We start from the raw sequence: 20,034 nt of genomic DNA on the forward strand, positions 1-20,034 counted from the left end.
TTAAAGAACAAGGTTTAGAACTGTGAGGGTACACTTATATATGGATTTTTTTTTTTTTTCCCACTAAATACATACTATAGCCCTTCACAACCTGAGGTTGGTTGGATCCAAGGATGTGGAGCATCGCGTGTGGAAGGCCAACTGTAAAGATCTGACTTTTCAAGTCAGACTTTTCAACTGCATGGATGGACAGCACCCCAACCCCCACCCTGCTCAAGGGTCATCTGTACATAAAAAGACATACACAGAAGCCTTTGCAATTAAATCAGTACATCTGGAATTTGCTTTAAAAAAACACAACAGGGAATGCTGAATACGGGTGTCACTGAAACAAGGTTGTCCATATGTTTATAAATGTTAGTACAAGTAGGTGTATAGTCTTTCTACTTACACATGTTTGAAAATTTCCATAATTAAAAGGTTTTTTTAAATTACAATCATCACAATGGGTATCCACTGCTCTTGCATTCTAAACTTAACTTTTTGGAAGCCTCTCTCAATTGCATCAATAAAAATTTCAAGTTGCCAGCCCAATCTAAACACAGTAAACTCATAGTTTTTTAAAATGAGGGAGAAGCCAACTGGGCAACTGTACTCATTTCAATATAGAGCTTACATATTAGTCAATGAAGAAATCAAATTTTCTGAACATTAATGTCTAAGTTTACTAATAAACGTTTCATATTTACAACTGCATAATAATCTCAAAAGTGGAACTTTAAAAAGCAAAATGATCAATACCATTGTTAATCTTCCTTTTTCAAAATTCTTTCAAATATAAGTAAGTGCCATGGCAGAATTCGTCATACCAATTTCCTAAAATACTTTAAAAATTGTCAAGATACTACAGAAACATTCTACTTCTATCCCAAACTGTACTGGTTCATTACAAGAAAGGTTAAGGAAAAAAACCCAAAAAACAAAAAAAACCCTGATACAATTTACCAATACCAATAAAACACTTATGAAACAAATGCAATATTTTAAGGCTGTACCTAAATCAAAATGAACTACACAAAAATCTGGACATTTTGAGCTCTAATTCTACCACCACCATACATTATATTTTAAAGTCTTCTGAAATAAAAATGAAAACTCAAGTGTTTTAGGATGTATAAAAATTTTTATTATCTATTTTGACATGAAGCTAAATACTGTTTTGAGGTGTCTGTGATAGGATGTTACTTTTCCAACAACTTTTTAGAAACTTTTTGTTGGAAACTCTTAAAATTACAGGTCCAATAACTCAATGAGAATGAAAAATTATTTTTATAGCTTGTTCCAAATAAAAATTCACAAAAACTCCAAAGGACCTAAATAAAATAACCAATAATTTAAAGCTTTTTCATTTTATACAGGGTCTCATCCCAAATGATGGTTAAATGAGAAGTTATATTCTAAAACTTATCCCTAGGAGGCAAACCACTACTACTGTCTCTGTTTCTGCAATGTCCTTATGAATTCTAATTTAAATCGAGTTCTTAAAGAATAAAGCATGGACAGCCAATGGCATAGGTCTTCCTGTTCTGAAAAAAGGTAAAGAGCAATACTAGCTAAGTTAGGACATTTACACAAGTGTGTGAAAGGATCAGGATATGCTATCCCCAAAATATGCCACTTGGACATGAGAAAAATTTTGAGCTGAAGGCATGTGAGTTCCTGAAATCTCTTACCTACCTCAAAGCAGAGCCTCCCAAAAGAATTTATTAATCCAGTCCCCTGGAGCAACTCTAATCTTCTCCTTTTGGGAGACAAAAAATAAAATAAAATAAAATCCAGCACCACCACACCCACACATTGCCACAAACTCCTAAGGACCCAGTTATCTATCTTTTCTCAAAAGTCATTTGCTTTTTCTATTAAGTATCCTTTTTCCCTGTGAAGTTAGGTATAGAGATCCCAAATTCTACTCATCTCTTTGAGTTACTCATTGCTAAGTACTGCCAGGTGTGAGGACAAGCTAATAAACTTATGTTTGTTTTCTCTTGTTAATCTGTCTTTCCTCAGTCTAATTTACAGGGCCCCAGCCAGAGAACCTAGGAAGGTAGAAAAGAAATTTTACCCCCTACACATATAAAAGCAAATTAAAGTTTAAAAGCGCCACCCTATCCATTTTCTCTTTTTTTCCTTTGAATTTCTGAATTTTATTTATTTTTTATACAGCAGGTTCTTATTAGTTATCTATTTTATACACATTAGTGTTTATATGTCAATCCCAATCTCCCAATTCATCCCACCACCACCACCCCTGCCACTTTCCCCCTCCATTTCCTTTTAACTGTGCTTTATGCCATCTGATTTCATTCCATCTTCCTTTCCCTGTATGTTATAGGCTGAACTGTGTCCATTGCCCAGCCCCCCTGACCAAAATTTCATCATGTTGAAACCTAACATACCTCAGAATGTAGAAAGAAAGAAGGAAAGAGAGAGAAAGAGGGAGGGAAGGAGGGAAAAATGCTGCCAGTATGAAAATCCTTATTTCTCATCTCACCCAATTTACAACTTGTTCACCACTGACAATAAAAATCCACCAGGGGTGGGCTTCCCTGGTGGCGCAGTGGTTGAGAATCTGCCTGCCAATGCAGGGGACACGGGTTCGTGTCCTGGTCTGGGAAGATCCCACATGCCACGGAGCAACTGGGCCCGTGAGCCACAATTACTGAGCCTGCACGTCTGGAGCCTGTGCTCCGCAACGAGAGGCCGCTACAGTGAGAGGCCCGCGCACCGCGATGAAGAGTGGCCCCCACTTGCCACAACTAGAGAAAGCCCTCGCACAGAAACGAAGACCCAACACAGCCATAAATAAAATAAATAAATAAAATTTGAAAAAAGAAAATGCTCCCTATTAAAAAAAAAAAAAAAGAGGGAAAGCAATATTTAAAAAAAAAAAAAAAAAAAAAATCCACCAGGGGAACACTGGTTCTGAAATAACCCAAATCTAAACTCTATACGTTCTAAGTGTACATGCCTGACTTTAAAAAGAAAGACCACTAACTACTTATAAGTCCCAAATATAGTTCTTTGAATTGAAAACTAATATACTTTGGCAAGAAATACACAAATAGATGGGACTTTCCTATTTCTGGTAATGTTTTACTTCTGAATCCACAAAATTTGTGCCAAAGAATGAGCATCAAACTTACATCTTTATAACGGTTTATATTTCAGATAAGCTTTAAAAGTCACGAAGCCTATCAAAAACACCCAAATCAACCAATAGCTAAAGCATTCTAACTAAAGGCAGAATACAGATCATCGTTAAAAAAAGAACATGGGGGGACTTCCCTGGAGGTCCAGTGGTTAAGAATCTGCCTTCCAATGCAGGGGACTCGGGTTTGATCCCTGGTCATGGAACTAAGATCCCACATGCTGCGGGGCAACTAAGCCCACACACCACAACTACTGAGCCTGCACCAGAACTAGAGAGCCCGCGTGCCACACCAAAAGATCCCACATGCCACAACTAAGACCTGACGCAGCCAAAAATAAATATTTTTTAGAAAAAGAAAAATAGAACATGGGCTTCAGAGTCCAACAGGCCTGGATTCAAATCAGCTCAACCAGTTACTAGGCTGAGTCTCAGTTTCCTCTCTTCATTAAAATTAAGATAACTACTACTTACTTACCCAATAAAATTCATCCTGAAAACTGTTAAAGTTATTTTAAAAAAAAGAAAAAAAACTAGTACCCTTCACCACCATAATAGTTTTATAACAACCCTTAAATAAGGTTAAGTTTTTCCAACATTAAACAGCTAACATTCCTTCATTAGGAAGGCAAGAATCAGAAGACCACTATTCATAGTCATCTTTAGTTCTCTTAATAGTAAACCTGTGGAATACTCCTTTAGTAAGCTTAGTTTAATACATTAACAGATTTCCTTTAAAAAGTAGTCTTCTTCCCAATTCAGGCCTAAAGCCATTATACAGGGCAGAGCAAAGGAGCCAAGGGTCTAAAACTAAGTGTTAGAGCCAGAGTAGGGATGAGAGGGTATCAACACATGAAACTGGCCCAGCACAGGATGTCAGCATCAAAGCAGAGCAACAAAGGACATCCATGAAGAAGGGACAACCAGGGATGCGGCAGTGAGCCCAAAAAGAGGAAGGCATCCATGCAGTAGAAAGGAAGCAGCTAGAATAAGGAGTTATAAGACTAAGCAGGGAGAGAAGGGTATCCACATGGAAGTGGCAGCTGGGGCTACAATAAAAAATTGGTTATATGCAAGGAGAACGATCAAATAAATATATTTAGAATGATGAAAGCTAATAAGTTTCATACTGTTAAAGAAGACGGGAACTAATAATGGAAAGGATGAAAACTAGAGTGAATGATGTGTTGTATGATTAACACAAGTCACATATTAATAAAATACTAATATTCATATATATCATAAAGATAAATATTTTCTGGTTGTGTGTGTGTGTGTGTGTGTATGTATATATATCCCTCCTCTTCCCCAGCTCTGAGCACTGAACGGGCCAGGCCTGAGCTTAGTGACACTCCAATAGCAACAAGCATACTTAACATCCAGGTCTTGTCTTCCAAAAACCATTTTCCAATGAAAGAAACCAGGGCTTTTTTGAGAAATGAACAGCTGATTCCAGGGCTAGGAAAAGACGACAAAGTCAGTCTGGAATATTTTGTTGTGGCAAAAACCAAAGAAGTGTCCAAATAACGACTGGGAAATATCAAAAGGACACAGAAACCAGCTTGAGTGAGCTCCCATTGGTCAAATCAGGGACAATTTGAGCATTAAAAATGAGAAAATATATGGGAAGGACATCAACACAAATGGTGAAATACAGAACTCCAAGAGCCTACCCCTCCACACAAACACCAAAAAATCAAGCAAAATCTGTCAGAACCAACTTTATCAGAACTCTGAAAAAGTCAAAGGTTTACAACAATTAGGGTAGCACTGAATCAAGAAAATGGAAACTTTAAAATAATAGTAAAGCTTTATGGCATTTTCACTTGCCCTTGACCCACATCTCCGGGGCACAATGGAAGTTTTGAAGACCCAGTGTAGGGCTCTGGTCTCTGGTTCCAGAGTGAGCAGAGTAGACCTTATTCTCGCAGAATTATGTTTGTCTGTGTAAACCTGTCTGGGGGCTACGTGAGGATCAAGGAGAGGCACTTGCCTTCGTTTTGCCTAACAGGGAAGGAAAATGTGTCAAGCAGAGAGCAATCCTCCAAAACATTCTAAGGCAAATGCAGAGCCCCCTGCCAAGGACAGAGGTTTACAATTCAGTGAACAATAGCACACCCAAAGCCTGGGAGAAAAGACTGAGAGGGAATTGGGTGGAGGGTGGGGGAGAGTTATGGCATTGCCAACAAACTCCCTCATGCCCTATAAGGGAAATTAGAAAACCACACCAACGCTCCGGGCAAGATGCATGCTCAGGAAAAAAAAAACCTGAGAAGGTCCTAAGCTTTCACCCCTGGCTGATCATTAGGTTCAGCAAAACCAGTACATGAAGGCTAAGACAGTTATAAACAGTGTGTAAAGAAATGCCCTAACACAGATATAATAAGAAAAAAGTGGGAGAGTTCTTATTTTTTTCCTTTCCCTTTATTTTTATTCCCTTTTGGCTCCAGGCATGCATCTGCAACAAAACACTAGCTGACAAGGTAAAGATGGCTCTTGTTTGAAGAGCTCGGAGAACAGCAGTATCCATGGACAGCTGAAATAAAACTGCTATTGTATTGCACTGAAACTACTTTTTTAATATTTATTTATTTATTTATTTATTTATTTATTTATTTATTTATGGCTATGTTGGGTCTTCGTTGCTGCACGCAGGCTTTCTCTAGTTGCGGCGAGCGGGGGCTATTCTTTGTTGCTGTGCGCAGGCTTCTCATTGCGGTGGCTTCTCTTGTTGGGGGGCATGGGCTCTAGGCGCGCGGGCTTCAGTAGTTGTGGCTCGCGGGCTCTAGAACACAGGCTCAGTAGTTGTGGCACACAGGCTTAGTTGCTCTGCGGCATGTGGGATCTTCCCGGACCAGGGCTCGAACCCGTGTCCCCTACATTGGCAGGCGGATTCTTAACCACTGTGCCACCAGGGAAGCCCTGAAACTACTTTTTGTAACCACTGAACCTTTAGTAAAGTCTTACTAAAGGCTGCAACCTGTCTCACCTGTGCTGTGAGCACCAAGATGGTTTCTGGCTTGGCCCATGTGTGAAGGATTTGCAACCTTTAGACAAGATAATATATTGACCCTGATAACTTTTATATTTTGTTCATCATGGATTTTTTTGCATTAATTTAAATTTCATTAAAATGTTATTTATCTCAAACAACAACAAAACACTAGGTGATCGCAATCTAAGGGACAGAGACTTCAGAAACTAACCAACACAAAGAATACAGACTTTCAGAAATAGTTTAGAAAAGTCACTAAATGAACACAAAACCACAATCCACAGCAAGCAATCTCCAAGGATGGGGGAAAAAAACATTTGATCCCTAGAGTCTCCAAATTACAATATTCAAAATGTTCGATTTTCTAACAAAAATTACAAAGCGTGCAAAGAAACAATGAAGTATGGCCCACTGCGGGGGGGCAACGTGGAGGGGAGGTTGTGATATTAGCAGACACTGTCCCTGATGATGAACAGACATCAATTGTCTTAAATACAAAGAGCTAAAGGAAACCAGGAGAACAATGTCTCAACAAATAGAATATCAATAAAGAGACAGGAATTACAGCAAAGAACCAAACAAATTCTGGAGCCAAAAAGTACAATAACTGAAATGAAAGTTTCACTAGACAGTTTCAACAGCAGATTTAACCGGCAAAAAGAAGAATCAGAGAACTTGAAGAGGTCAATTAAAATTATCAGTCTAAGGAGCTGGAAGAAAAAAAAAAGAAAAAGAAAACTGAACAAAGCCGAAAAGACCTGTGGGACACCATCAAGCATACCAACATACAGATAATGAAAGTTTCAGACGCAGAGAAAAGGAGGGGGGCAGAAAGAGCCTCTGAAGAAATAATGCCTAAACACTTATCAAATTAACTAAAGACACAGAATATACTTATCCAAGAAGCTAACCAAACTCCAAGAAAGATAAACACAAAAAGATTCACACCAAGAAACATAACCAAACTGTCAAAAGCAGAGAATCTGCAAAGCAGGGAGCCAAAGGCCAAAGGCAACTGGTGGCATAAAAGGGATCCTCAATCAATAATAGGCCACACTGTAATGAACAAGGACCTACTATATACAGCACAGGGAACTATACTCAATATTTTGTAATAACCTATAAGGGAAAGAATCTGAAAAGGGATATTTATATGTATGTATACTTAATCACTATGCTGTACATCTGAAACTAACATGACACTGTATATCAACTGTACTTCAATTTTTTATAATTTTTCTATAATAATAATATGCCACATTAACAAAATGAAGGAAAAATACCATATGATCATCTCAGCTGCTGCAGACAGGCACTGGACAGAATCTAACACCCTTTCATGATAAAAACACTCAACCTGATAAAGAACATCTATGAAAAAAACCACAGCTAACATCATACTCAACACAACTTGTGTATGTATTCAGTGGAAAAAGACACATTCTATTAGGATTAACCATGAAAACATGCTAAGAAGAAGAAGCCAGACACATCCAGAAGCCAGATCACATGTTGCAAAATCCCAGTTTTTATGAAATATCCAAGATAGACAAATCCATAGAGACAAGAAGCAGAGACAACCAGGGACTGTTGGGAGGGAGGAACGAATGGGTACTGGTTGCTAAATGGATACAGATTTTTCTTTTGGGGTGATGAAAATGTTCTGGAACTTGGTAAAGCTGGTGATTTCACATCATTGTGAATGTACTAAATGTCAGTGAATTATACGTTTTAAAATGGTCAATTTCATGTAATGTGACTTTTGCCTCAATAAAAATAAATAAAAGTGCTGTATTACAACACCTTGAATAAAGCATATGAATCCAGAGAGATGAATACATACACTGAAAAATTTTAGGAGGAAGAGGTTATTTATTCAATTTCTAAGAACCTCAAAAAAAGAAAAGTTACTACAGTTTTGCAGTGAAATGGCCTGGCAAATAGCCTGGGAAATCCTTAATCAACAGATCAAAGTGAATCATCAGTAACAGAACAAACTGAAATTGTGTGCCAATGAGCAAAACAGAGCACCACTTCACTTTTATAATACCCTAACCAAAGATAAAGAAGCACAGCCTGTCTAAACAGGAGAAAAGCTAACTTGAGAGGCATTACATGTACTAAAACAACTGGCCCATAATCTTCAAGAATCAGGTTATGCAAGTCAAGAAAAATCATTTTTTAAAAATGGTGACACTGTGACACATTTATTCTATATTTTTATGAGTCATGTTTTTAACTTTTGAAAGTATACTGACATTTTATTCCATTCAGTTTTGTTTGCTTCACTACTGCAACACCATTAATAAAGTTTTATTAATATTTAGTAAGCACTAGGTGATTTCCAGACTTCCCTAATAAAAAGTAAGAGGCCCCTCCCCTATGGAGTCTGATTCAACAGGTCTTAAGCAAGGCCTAGAATTCTGTTCTTAAACAAGCACTTAAAGTAATGATAATCAGGAAAAGATGGTAAATACTGTCATAAATATTTACCAAGAAGAAAAAAAATCCTTGCCTATGGAACATGACCTCTAAAGGAAGCAAAATAATCTATTACTTTACTATTTTTTGCAGTTTTGGTCATGACACAGTGTCCAATATCTTCTGTTATCAAACTCAAAATTACAGATTAGACTCTCTCAAATATAAAACAACATTAGCAAATTTCACAAGAAATCTAGACTATTAGAAATTTCCATCCTTTAAGAAGTTTCATATTATTAATGCTTGCTTTAACCTGGAATTTTGTTAGACCCCCCCTATCCCCCTCAGCTTACCTCATTAAGCTGTTCAGAACCTTCCTATGCTTTACTTACGTGAAAAAAAAATCATAAAAAAAAAAAGAAGAGGAATGTTATGAGAATTGTTATTATTTGTTAAATTGCTACATATGGAAAATTACTACTTTCACCCCTACAAAAAAGAATTTTATTTAAGGAGAAAAACACATTACTGGAAACAGCATGCTTTCAATTCTCAAGTTTTTAGATTTAACACACAAAACGTAACTGAAGTACTCCAAAACTTATAATGAGCTGACTTAATTTTCATATAAAATGTACCACTACAAAAAAATAAGTCTTACTCTATAAACAAATTTTTACTCATTGAGCTTCTCTTTCCCTCACAAAACTAAACAGTTTAAGTCATCCCTGAATGAGATTTTTTTTTTAAAGGTTGGTAAAGGTAAACTTTAATTCAGAATTATACTGCAAACAATATGGACTAAATGGCATAAAATTTAATTCAAATCAACTCATTTACTAAATAGCCAATGTAAGCAAAAACAGGTACTAAACACTGAATATACAAGGGCAGTTTTCCTTCTAACAGCTAACAAGCTAACAACTGGAAAACAAGGTTGCTGCCTCAAATCCTTTATCAGAAAACGTATAAGCAAATTATTTATCTGAAGCACTTAACCATAAGAAAAGTGCCAACGTTATCAGGGTTCAAATAGAGTAAACATATACACGTAAAAAAATATATATGCTGGGATCAGCTTAGATATGTTCTCTGAAAAGTGGGCAGAATCAGAAGAGATAAATAATTTACCGCTAAGCTACACAGCCAGTAATATGAACTCAGATTCTTCTACCTCAAAAGCCATGTTCTTTGTTCACTACCAGTATATTTCTCAAACTTTCCCACAGAAATTACTTAAAGCTAATAACAAATCCATTCTCCTGCGCCACCAAAATGTATTTTCAGAAAGTAATCAAAATAACTCATCCTCAAGTCCTATTTTTTTACAAACTTATGAAATTTCTGCATTATACTATAATATATCCATGTATGTTTTAATATAAAAAATTTTAACTTACCATCAAGTAAAATAACCTTGCAGCAAGAGATGACTGGTTTACCCTATGTGTTTCTTAAACCATGTGTGTGAGAAAACACTGCTATAACAATGTAAAATCCCAGCGATGACTTAGTTCAGCTGGAATAGCAACATGAACAAAAAAGAACGTAAGTATATATGACTATGGTTAAGAAAAAATATCTTGGATACAACTGACAATGTCTCATATAATGTAGAATTGGATTTTTTAAAAAACCAGGATATTATATACTACAAGAAACTTCTAAATTACCGTCCCTTAAGATTCAAGGATAGTCTTTCTTATTTAATATGTTCAAACTTATTTTATTTAGCCCAAGACACAAAACCATAATGCTTAATGTTTTATTTCAATTAAGCAGAAAACAAAATTACCCTCTCCGGCACTGATGCAGGAAGGAAATGGAATTTATCACTGTTTCTCCCCGCCTGCCCCCACACCTTGCCCAGTAACATAATTCTAAAAAATAAAAAATCTGAAGCAATCAGTCACTCTGTGTGAAGAATTTAGAGTAAGCATGGAATATCTCTGAACAGGTCTCTTAAAACTACTGGGGGCTTCCTTTCTAAATGGTACTAAACCATTATGTTACAAATATATCTGAACTAATGAATCTAGTCACTACACTCTCAACACATCAAGCCAGTAATGAACAGGTCAACCAAACACCACTTAATATGCCAGGTATATCTAAAACCGAGTAGAGAAAATACTCTGGGGACAGTAAGCAGCGTGCTTTGAACAGCACACAGGAGTAAGAAATCTGAACTACATTCAGCAGGCAAGGGAAGTACTCAGAAGTTTTAAAGTTGCAATTACATGTGTGGAAATGTGCTTTCAGAAAATAAATCTGGTAGCTTGCTGTAAAATAAACGGGGTGGGGATGATCACCTGGAGAGGAAAAGGTATTAAAATCTAGAACTTTAGTTCCCATTACCACCCATTCATAACAAATGTTTTCAAAAGTTTCATTACTTAATTCTTTTAAAGGACTATTCATGAGTTCAATTCCAATGGAAAAGAACTTCCCTCAACTTTCTAAAAACTACAATATAAAAGCCAAACTCAAAGCTCTCTTATAAAAAATGGAAGTAAAGAGAGCAAGAGTAAGGGAGTAATACAGGCAATTCAATAAAGTTGGAACACTCCCTCACACCATACACAAAAATAAACTCAAAATGGCTAAATATAAGACATAACACCATAAAACTCCTAGAAGAGAACATAGGCAAAACATTCTGACATAAATTGTACCAATATTTTCTTAGATCAGTCTCCCAAGGCAACAGAAATAAAAGCAAAAATAAACAAATGGGACCTAATTAAACTTATAAGCTTCTGCACAGCAAAGGAAACCATAAAGACAACCTATGGACTGGGAGAAAATACTTGCAAACAATGTGACCAACAAGAGCTTAATTTCCAAAATATACAAACAGCTCACACAACTCAATAACAAAAAAAAACAAACAAACAACCCAAACAAAAAATGGGCAGAAGACCTAAATAAGTTTTTCTCCAAAGAAGATATACCGGACAGCCAACAGGCACATGAAAAGATGCTCAACATCATTAAGTGTTAGGAGAAATGCAAATGAAAACTACAATGAGGTATCACCTCACCTGATCAGAATGGCCATCATCAGAGTGTCTACAAATAATAAATGCTGGAGAGGGTATGGAGAAAAGTGAACCCTCCTACACTGATGCTGGGAATGTAAATTGGTGCAGCCACTGTGGAAACAGTGTGGAGGTTCCTTTAAAAACTAAAAAGAGTTACCATATGATCCAGCAATCCCTCTCCTGGGCATATACCCAGAAAACACGAACACTCTAATTCGAAAAGATACATGCACCCCAATGTTCACAGGAGCACTATTTACAATAGCCAGGATATGGAAGCAACCTAAATGTCCATCAACAGATGAAAGGATAAAGGAGATGCGTGCACACACACACACACACACACACACACACACACACAATGGAATATTACTCGGCCATAAGAAAGAATGAAATAATGCCATTTGCAGCAACGTGGTTGGACCTGGGATTATCATACTAAGTGATATGTCAGAGAATGACAAATATTATCTTATATCTCTTATATGTAGAATCTAAAAAAACAGTACAAATGAACTTATTACATAACAGAAACAGACTCACATAGAAAACAAACTTAGGGTTACCAAAGGCAGGTGGGGAAGGATAAATTGGGAGTATGGCATTAACAGATGCACAACACCATATATAAAATAGATAAACAACAAGGATGTAAACAACTACACTTCAATTAAAGAAAAAACTCAAAAAAATAAAAATAAAAATAAGGGGGTAGTAACAATGGATATGGAGTGGGGAAAAAATGGCAGAGAGAGGGAGACTGCAGAAACAATCTACAGGTGAGTGATAGTAGATGACTGGATGTGGAGAGCTAAGGAGGCTGAGAAACCAAAGATGAAAAACATTTCAAAGTTAGGAAATGAGGGGGACACAAAGAAGATTTGGGGATGCTAGTAAATGGTGTTAACATCGTGTGTTCATTTTGTGAGAATTTATCAAGCTGTATATTTAAAATCTGTGCACATTAGTGCATGTGTGTTACAATTAATAAAACATTCAAATGCAAACCTTTTTTGAACAGAAAACCAGGAACAAAGTTCCCAGGAACTATTTGGTAACTTGGAGTGAATCACTGAAAGTCAGTGATTTAACCATTCATGCCCAGGTACTAGAACCTCTGTAAAAACCCTAAAGGAAGGGGTACAGAGAGCTTCCAAGTTGTGGTACACCCCAAACTCCAAAGGGACCCTTCCAGACCTCACCCTATGTACCTCTTCATTTGGCTGTTCAGTCGTGCCCTCTAGCATATCCTTTAGAATAAACCAGTAACAGTGGTGTTTCCTTGTATTCTGTAAACCATTACAGCAAAATATGGAACCTAAGGATGGAGGAGGGTTTTGCGGGCATGGGAATCTCCAATTTGCAGCCAAATCAGACAGAAGTGTGGGTAACCTGGGAATCTACTACTTGAGGTTGGTATCTGAATTGGGGGCAGAAGGGCAGTCCTATGGGACTGAGCCCTTAACCTGCAGGGTCTATACTAAAGGGTCTATACTAACTCCAGGTAATTGGTGTCAGAAAATCCTAACTGAATTCAACTGTAGAACACCCAGTTAAGTGTGTCCACAAAAAATTGGAGAACTGCTTGCTGTCTGGTATATGAATGCACACAAGAGTATCTAACTATCACGCAAAAAAAACAAAAAAAGGAATCGGGGTAGATTCTCCAAATAAAGAGCTAACATGAGCGCTGACACGACAAAGATATTTGGCTTTTCAGAGTCTTTCAACATAACAGTCATTCAATAAACACTGCTCACATACACAAAAGTCCCAAACAGCTTTTTATCACCTCATTCTTGAATATGAAATAATAATCAAACATTTTAAGGAAAAGTGGCAATAGGAGAGAGACCACTAAAAACCACGAACACAAAGGAAACAAATAATTCAAGAAATAACTAGCGAAATGGAATTTTCAGAACCCCAAAGATAAATAGCAACTTCAGGAGAAATAAAAAAGAGAACACTCCTGTAAAGGAAGGAAAAAAATCAGAATGCATCAAACTTCTTAAAGATCTCCTGCTATAACACAACAAAATAGCAATCGAAGTGCTGAGGGAAAAAGTATTTTGAATCACGAAAGCCATACCCAAAATATCAAGTGTGAGGCAGATAAATACATTCTCAAACAGTTCCTAACAGCCAGGAGGAAAGAGAAAGACCAGTGAGACTTCCCTGGCGGCACAGCAGTTAAGACTCCGCGCTTCCACTGCAGGGATTGTAGGTTCAACCCCTGGTCAGGGAACTAAGATCCCACATGCTGCATAGTGCAGCCAAAAGAAAAAAGAAAGAAAAAGACCAGTGACCAACATTTTCTAGTCAGTCCATTAAAAAATTAACTATTAAACAGGAAAAGATGCCCTGCTACTCTCATAACAAGAGAAGCACAAATTAAAATACTGGAACTACTCACCTACCAAACTTGCAAAAATCTTTGTTAGGGTGGGTCCAGAAAAGCTTGTAGTCTAGAGTTAATTTTTGCCCCACTAACTGGAGCTAATCCTTTTGAAGACTTTGCCTATACTCCATTTACTGCCGGTGCTCCATCTATTAGGTGGTCTTTCCACTGAGGCTGATGGAAACAAAGACTTTTCCTAGTCCTATGTAAATCTTTGGAATTGTTTCACCTACTCCTTTCTGGTGGTTCTATTCCCTGGCTTCAGTCGCTTCCAAATGCGCATGTGCAGGTCAGTCCTAAGTCAAAGCCTTGAGTGGACCCTTTTGAGTTCTCTCTCCTGCCAAGTTTCCTATTATAATAATTTGCCCCACAAATTCTACCTACTTCGACCTTTTCAAATTTTCAGTTGTCTCCTTAACTTTTAGTAAGACCACCAGACTATGCTTGAACTCACCCTCCCTGTGCTGTAACCTATTAATTTTCTTCAAGCAATGAGCTGGGGCATTTATAACATTGACCACCTCCTGTCAACCAGTATCTAAAAGCCTGTTTCATACATTTTGCCTGGCTTTTTAGATTTCTCAGATTAGTGGGTAAATGTGGTTATCTGGTTGCCTGTTAGTCCATCACAGCCAGAAGTAAAAGTCTGCACGTCAATTCAATTTTTTTTTAATTTTTTACCAGACAGACACGTGTCTATTTTATTTTATTTTAAATATTTATTTATTTATTTGGCTGCGCTGGGTCTTCGTTGCAGCATGCAGGATCTAGTTCCCTGACCATGGATCAAACCTAGGCCCCCTGCATTAGGAGCACAGAGTCTTAACCACTGGACCACCAGGGAAGTCCCTGCCAACTCAATTTTAACACTACAGGATTTTCACTAAATTGAATGTTTTACTTGTGTAAATTTTCCCATGGAATTTTTCTTTAAAGGATCCAACTAATTCCAATTTAACTGTTTCCCAAAGCAAAGTCCAACAACAAAATCTAGCACTCAACAAAATGAAATTCATAATTTTCACCAATCAAAAATTATCAGTCATGCAAAAAAGGGGGGGCGCTGCAGGAAAATGCTACCAATAACAAGAAAAACTATCTTTATAGAAAGATATCCAGAAATGATGGCTATGATAGAACTAGCAGACAAGGTAATTAAACCAACTATATGTTTAAAGAAAGGGAAAATAGGAACACAAAGGAAAAACAGAAGATACTGCTAAAGATAAAAAAAAGTAATATCTGAAATGAAAAACACTGAATAGGATTAACGGCAGATTAGACAATGCAAAAGAAAATGATCAGTAAGCGTACTGCTACGGTAGCGTTCAAACTAAAAAGCATTAAAGGAGACAGACACTTTATAACTGAAATGTACGTTTAGCAAGATAATTCTAATATTTATGCACCCAATAACAAAGAGACACTTTTATAAACCAGAAAATACAGTTGATACAAGAAAAACATAGAAGACCTGAACACACCTTGCTCAGTCCAATAAAAATCTAATGGATAAAAAATTAGTAAGAGTATAGAATATTTAAACCATACTCATTTAGGTGTTCACAGATTTTATATATCAAATACTAAGCCCCCAAATACAGAAAGTATATCTTCTTCAAGCACCCATCTTAGGCCACCAAAAAATCTTTAATAAATTTCAAATATACCTACAAACAGCATTATCTGACCACAATTCAATGAAACTAAAAATAACAAAATCAAAACAACAAAAAGACTCTTCTACACATAATTTTAAAACAAAGTAAGCGAAAAGAAGCAAATTCACAAAACCAATAGTTAACAAACTGGAAAAGCTGAAGAACTACAAATAAATCCCAAAACTGTTCTTGGGGGGGCGGGGGGGAGCAGAGATCAATAGAGAAGCTACTAGAATATAAAATCAAAAATGACAAAAAATCTTAAGAAATCATCTGAACGACTCTATGTAAATAAAGTTGAAAATATAGAAATGGACAATTTTTGGAAAAATACAATTTACTAAAAATATCCCCAGTAAAGAGAAAACCTAAACAAATTACCATGAAAGCGTTCCATTACAAAAAACAAACAAACAAAAAAACCAGTCCAAAAGTCTCCTTGAGAACCAAGATTCTAAGCACTGAAGGAAGGAAATGCACATGGTAAGACAAAAGGCAATAAATAAAAACCCTGTGGTCCTAAAATTGAATTGGAAGTATCAGTATGAACTTGTGCAGTACTGTAGGGTAAATACACATTAAGACTGGCTTAGAATTTAAATTCTACTTTAAATATCAAGCATTCAAAATTTAATTCAATGCGATAAAGCAACTATCACTTTTAAAACTCTTCCATCCATGGATGAATGGATAAAGAAGCTGTGGTACACGCTAAAAAACAAACAAACAAGGAAACCCTGCCATTTGCGACAACATGGGTAGACTCTGAAGACATTATGCTAAGTAAAATAAGTCAAAGAAAGACAAATACTGTATGATCTTACTTATATGTGGAATCAAAAAAAAAAAAAAAACCAAACTCATAGAAAGAGATTAGATTTGTGGTTACAGAGGTGGACTGAGGAGGCCAATGGATAAGGGTGGCCAAAAGGTACAAACTTCCAGTTACAAGATAAGTACTAAGGGTGTAATGTACAGCATGAGATAATGAATAATAACTAAACTTACTGTGGTAATCATTTCACGATATATGTTAAGTCAAAACATTATGTTGTACACAAACTTACTCAATCATATATGTCAATTACATCTCAATAAAACTGAAAAGATTCAAGGCATAAAAAAATTTTTAAAGAAAAACCTTAACCATTTCACTTCAAATTACTTATCAAAAGATTCAGCATATATATATATATATATATATGCTATTCCATTCAACACAATTAAGCTTCTCATAAAAAAATATTTGACATATGTTTTCTGAATAACACAATTCATCAACAAAAATGACATTTATGGAGCAGATACTCCAAAACACCACTTTAAACAACTTTCTCCACAAGAACACATACTAGTATGGAATGAATGAACAGGAGGGAGGGAGGGGGGGAGATCAGCTCATTCTTCCCAGGTATCAGAAATGGCAATTACACGTAAAAAAACAGAGGCGCAATACTGGTAATGATTATCCTCAAACTACAAAAACGTGAAATCCACCAGACTAAATTACAATGAATGTGGTATCAATTTAATTCCATAATTGGTTACTTTGTGCTGAAACTCCACGTAAGTAGATTTATTAGCAAAGAACAGTAGAAATCTTTAAGAAGGGAAGTAGAGGTAAAAAATTACTGACAAAAGTGAACATTACAGAGAAGGGAAAGAGAATACTTACTGAGCATCTACAGTGCAGATACCATGTTAACACTTTACAACTCAATCTTCTTAATAAGAAAAAGTATTTTACAAATTTAAAAAAAAAAAAAAAGTTAGCTTGAAGAGGTTATACCCATGGTGTCACAGCTAGTTCCAAACCAGCTGTTTGGAGTTACAAACACAAAAATCTTACTCAGTCTTTTCATCTAAATTACAGCATAGAATCCGTTTTTTAAAATACAACTGTCCTATTTACAGAATAATGGGCTTGATAATTTGCATTTCAAATCAATTTTCTAGAATTAGGAAACCATAAATTTAAGAATATAGTTTCTTTAATTCCAGATTAAATAGTTCTTTACCTCCTTTTTATCTAACGTAACTCCACTTTAAAAGCCACAATTTCACCATAATATTAATATGTGAATTGAAAGAAACATCACTGGTAGACAAAATATACCTGACACATACAGAAATTTAGTATGTGAGAAAAGCTGGGACAACCCTACCTCAAAGCTTACTCAATATAATCATCAAATGGATCAAAGACTTAAAGGAGAAAAAAGCAAAGTCATATAAAAAGTAGAGGAAATTTTTATTATCTCAGAAAGGGGAAGGAAGGCCTTTCTAAGTATGACACACAAAAACAGAAGTAATAAAAATATGTTTACATATGAACTCAAAAAGCGATCTATATGATAAAATTCACAACCAAGATCAAAGAAAACATCATACTGGGGGGGGGGGGGGGGGGGCAGGGAATACTTGTCACATAAAGCACATATAAAGGGACTTTTCCCTTCCTACATAAAATGTTGCTACAAATCAACAGAAAAAGAACTCAACAGAAAAATGAGGAAAGAATATAAAGAGTTCACAGGAAAAGATCTTACATATAAAATTTTCATTCTCGGGAGTTCCCTGGTGGTCTAGTGGTATTAATATGGAATAAACTTCCAAGATAGTTCCTTAGTAAAACAGGTTACAGAGCAAAGAGGACATCATGCTACTACTTGTATAAGAAAGAAAAATATAATGTGCTTATATATACATAAGGTCTCCCTAGAAAAATTCATAAAAAAGTTTCTTCAGACAAGAACTATTGCTGGACAAAAGGACAGAGAGGGTGACTTTTCCATAAAAACCCTTGTACTATTTGTAATTCGCACGAGGTGCATGTATCCAAAATAATTTTAAATTCTCTTTAGTCTGACTCAGCTTTACCACTTCTTGAATCCTCAAACTCTTTAACATAATCCACCTTTTTCTGAAGCCAAGTTAGGCTGAAGAGCAGGATCCCAAGAGCAGCAAACAAGTTTCAACAAATGAATTTATAAAGCCTAACCCTATGAATAAGTTCACCAAGGGCTAAGAGATACAGGACCCTTGATATGAAATGAAAAGATCTGGGGAATTCCCTGGCGGTCCAGTGGTTAGGACTCCGCACGTCCACTGCAGGGGGCATGGGTTCAATCCCTGGTCTCAGGGAACTAAGATCCCACATGCCTCGTGGTGTGGCTAAAAATAAATAAATTTTTAGAAAATGAAAAAGACTGGGAAATTCAGGTACCTTAATTTAACGACATAAATGGCTATAAGACAAAAATATACACTGAATATATATATATTCTCTCACACATGCACACACAGACACACACACAATCTGCTAGGCAATTTGCTTTAGGGCTTTACAAGTACTATCTCATTTAGTCCTCACCACATCCCCAGGAGGTTGATATTGTCTTTTCTACAAAACAAGAAAAACAGGTTTTTATATAGATGTGAAGCACATTTTAAAGTTCCCAGGGTCACAGTACAGTCAGTGGCAGCTCAAGTTCTTAACTACTCTACACACCCTACACATGCTGTAAATAACCCAGGATACATTAGGTAGAGACCATGCATTATATAAAATATTAGCTTTAAGTTTAACAAGCACCTAGGTCAGTCTTTAAGTTCTGAGTTTAAGTTTTAATCTTACCTGTCAGGCACTGTCTTCAGCTATAGCTTTATATCAAACCATACAAAATACAGATCTCAATCTGCTAGACAAAAAGTCTCTTACGTGGCAAAAAAACGAGTAATTTGAACTACCACAGCAGTCACAACTTGCTTTCCACTAACCTAGCCAACTTTGTCTCCAAATAAGACTCTTGCCCTCTCATCAAATTCAGTCTTTGGAAGGCCCTAATTTTAAGGACTAAGGTGACAACATTTTTACTCACTTTTCCCCATTCCCACAATGTGCGTATAAAAGGTACTCATTTTAAATGAAGAAAGACCAGAGACTACAAATCTAAAACTATCAGTTGAGTTAAAAAAACTTGAGGCAACTAAGCTTGCACAGGAAAAGTCCCTAAGACATCTTGATTATCAGGTAGTTTTCAACCTAGCTAGCGTGCATGAAGCAATGATTTCATTATTCACCTAATGATACTTGCTGCAGTAGCCTCAAGTTTAGCATCCTGCTAGAGCTTTAGTAAATAAGGCCCCCTGCAAGGGATCTGTAAGATCCAAAGCTAGACCAAACTGAGAAAATTTGTAATAATACCAAAAATAATTAAAGCTCTATGGACATAAATCTGCATTTGCACCTTTGAGGAGACAATGTAAAAGGATTATGTTTCCTCAAATAAAGACATTAGTTAATATAAGTGAACTATTATGGCCTTCCTGATTTCCAAAAATGAGGAGTCTCAATTAGC

At 36.3% G+C, this 20,034-nt stretch overlaps 1 protein-coding gene across 6 annotated transcripts in view; it reads right to left on the reverse strand.

The window, feature by feature from the left end:
* Positions 1–20,034, reverse strand: part of GPBP1 (GC-rich promoter binding protein 1) — a 73,113-nt gene that overhangs the window by 40,029 nt on the left and 13,050 nt on the right. The window contains exons 1-2 of one of the 6 annotated variants that reach the window (XM_082457310.1): positions 9,968–9,984; positions 1,678–1,741 (exon numbers count right to left, since the gene is read on the reverse strand). The exons of 3 other annotated variants lie outside the window; for them this stretch is intronic. The gene's annotated coding sequence lies outside the window, so the exon portion shown is untranslated. Of the gene's footprint in view, positions 1–1,677; positions 1,742–9,967; positions 10,082–20,034 lie in introns of those variants that run through there. 2 more of the 6 variants (XM_082457308.1, XM_082457311.1) reach the window with 2 other exon arrangements.

The sequence above is a fragment of the Balaenoptera physalus genome (genome assembly GCF_965194825.1).
Source record: "Balaenoptera physalus genome assembly, chromosome: 3".
NCBI lineage: Eukaryota > Metazoa > Chordata > Mammalia > Artiodactyla > Balaenopteridae > Balaenoptera > Balaenoptera physalus.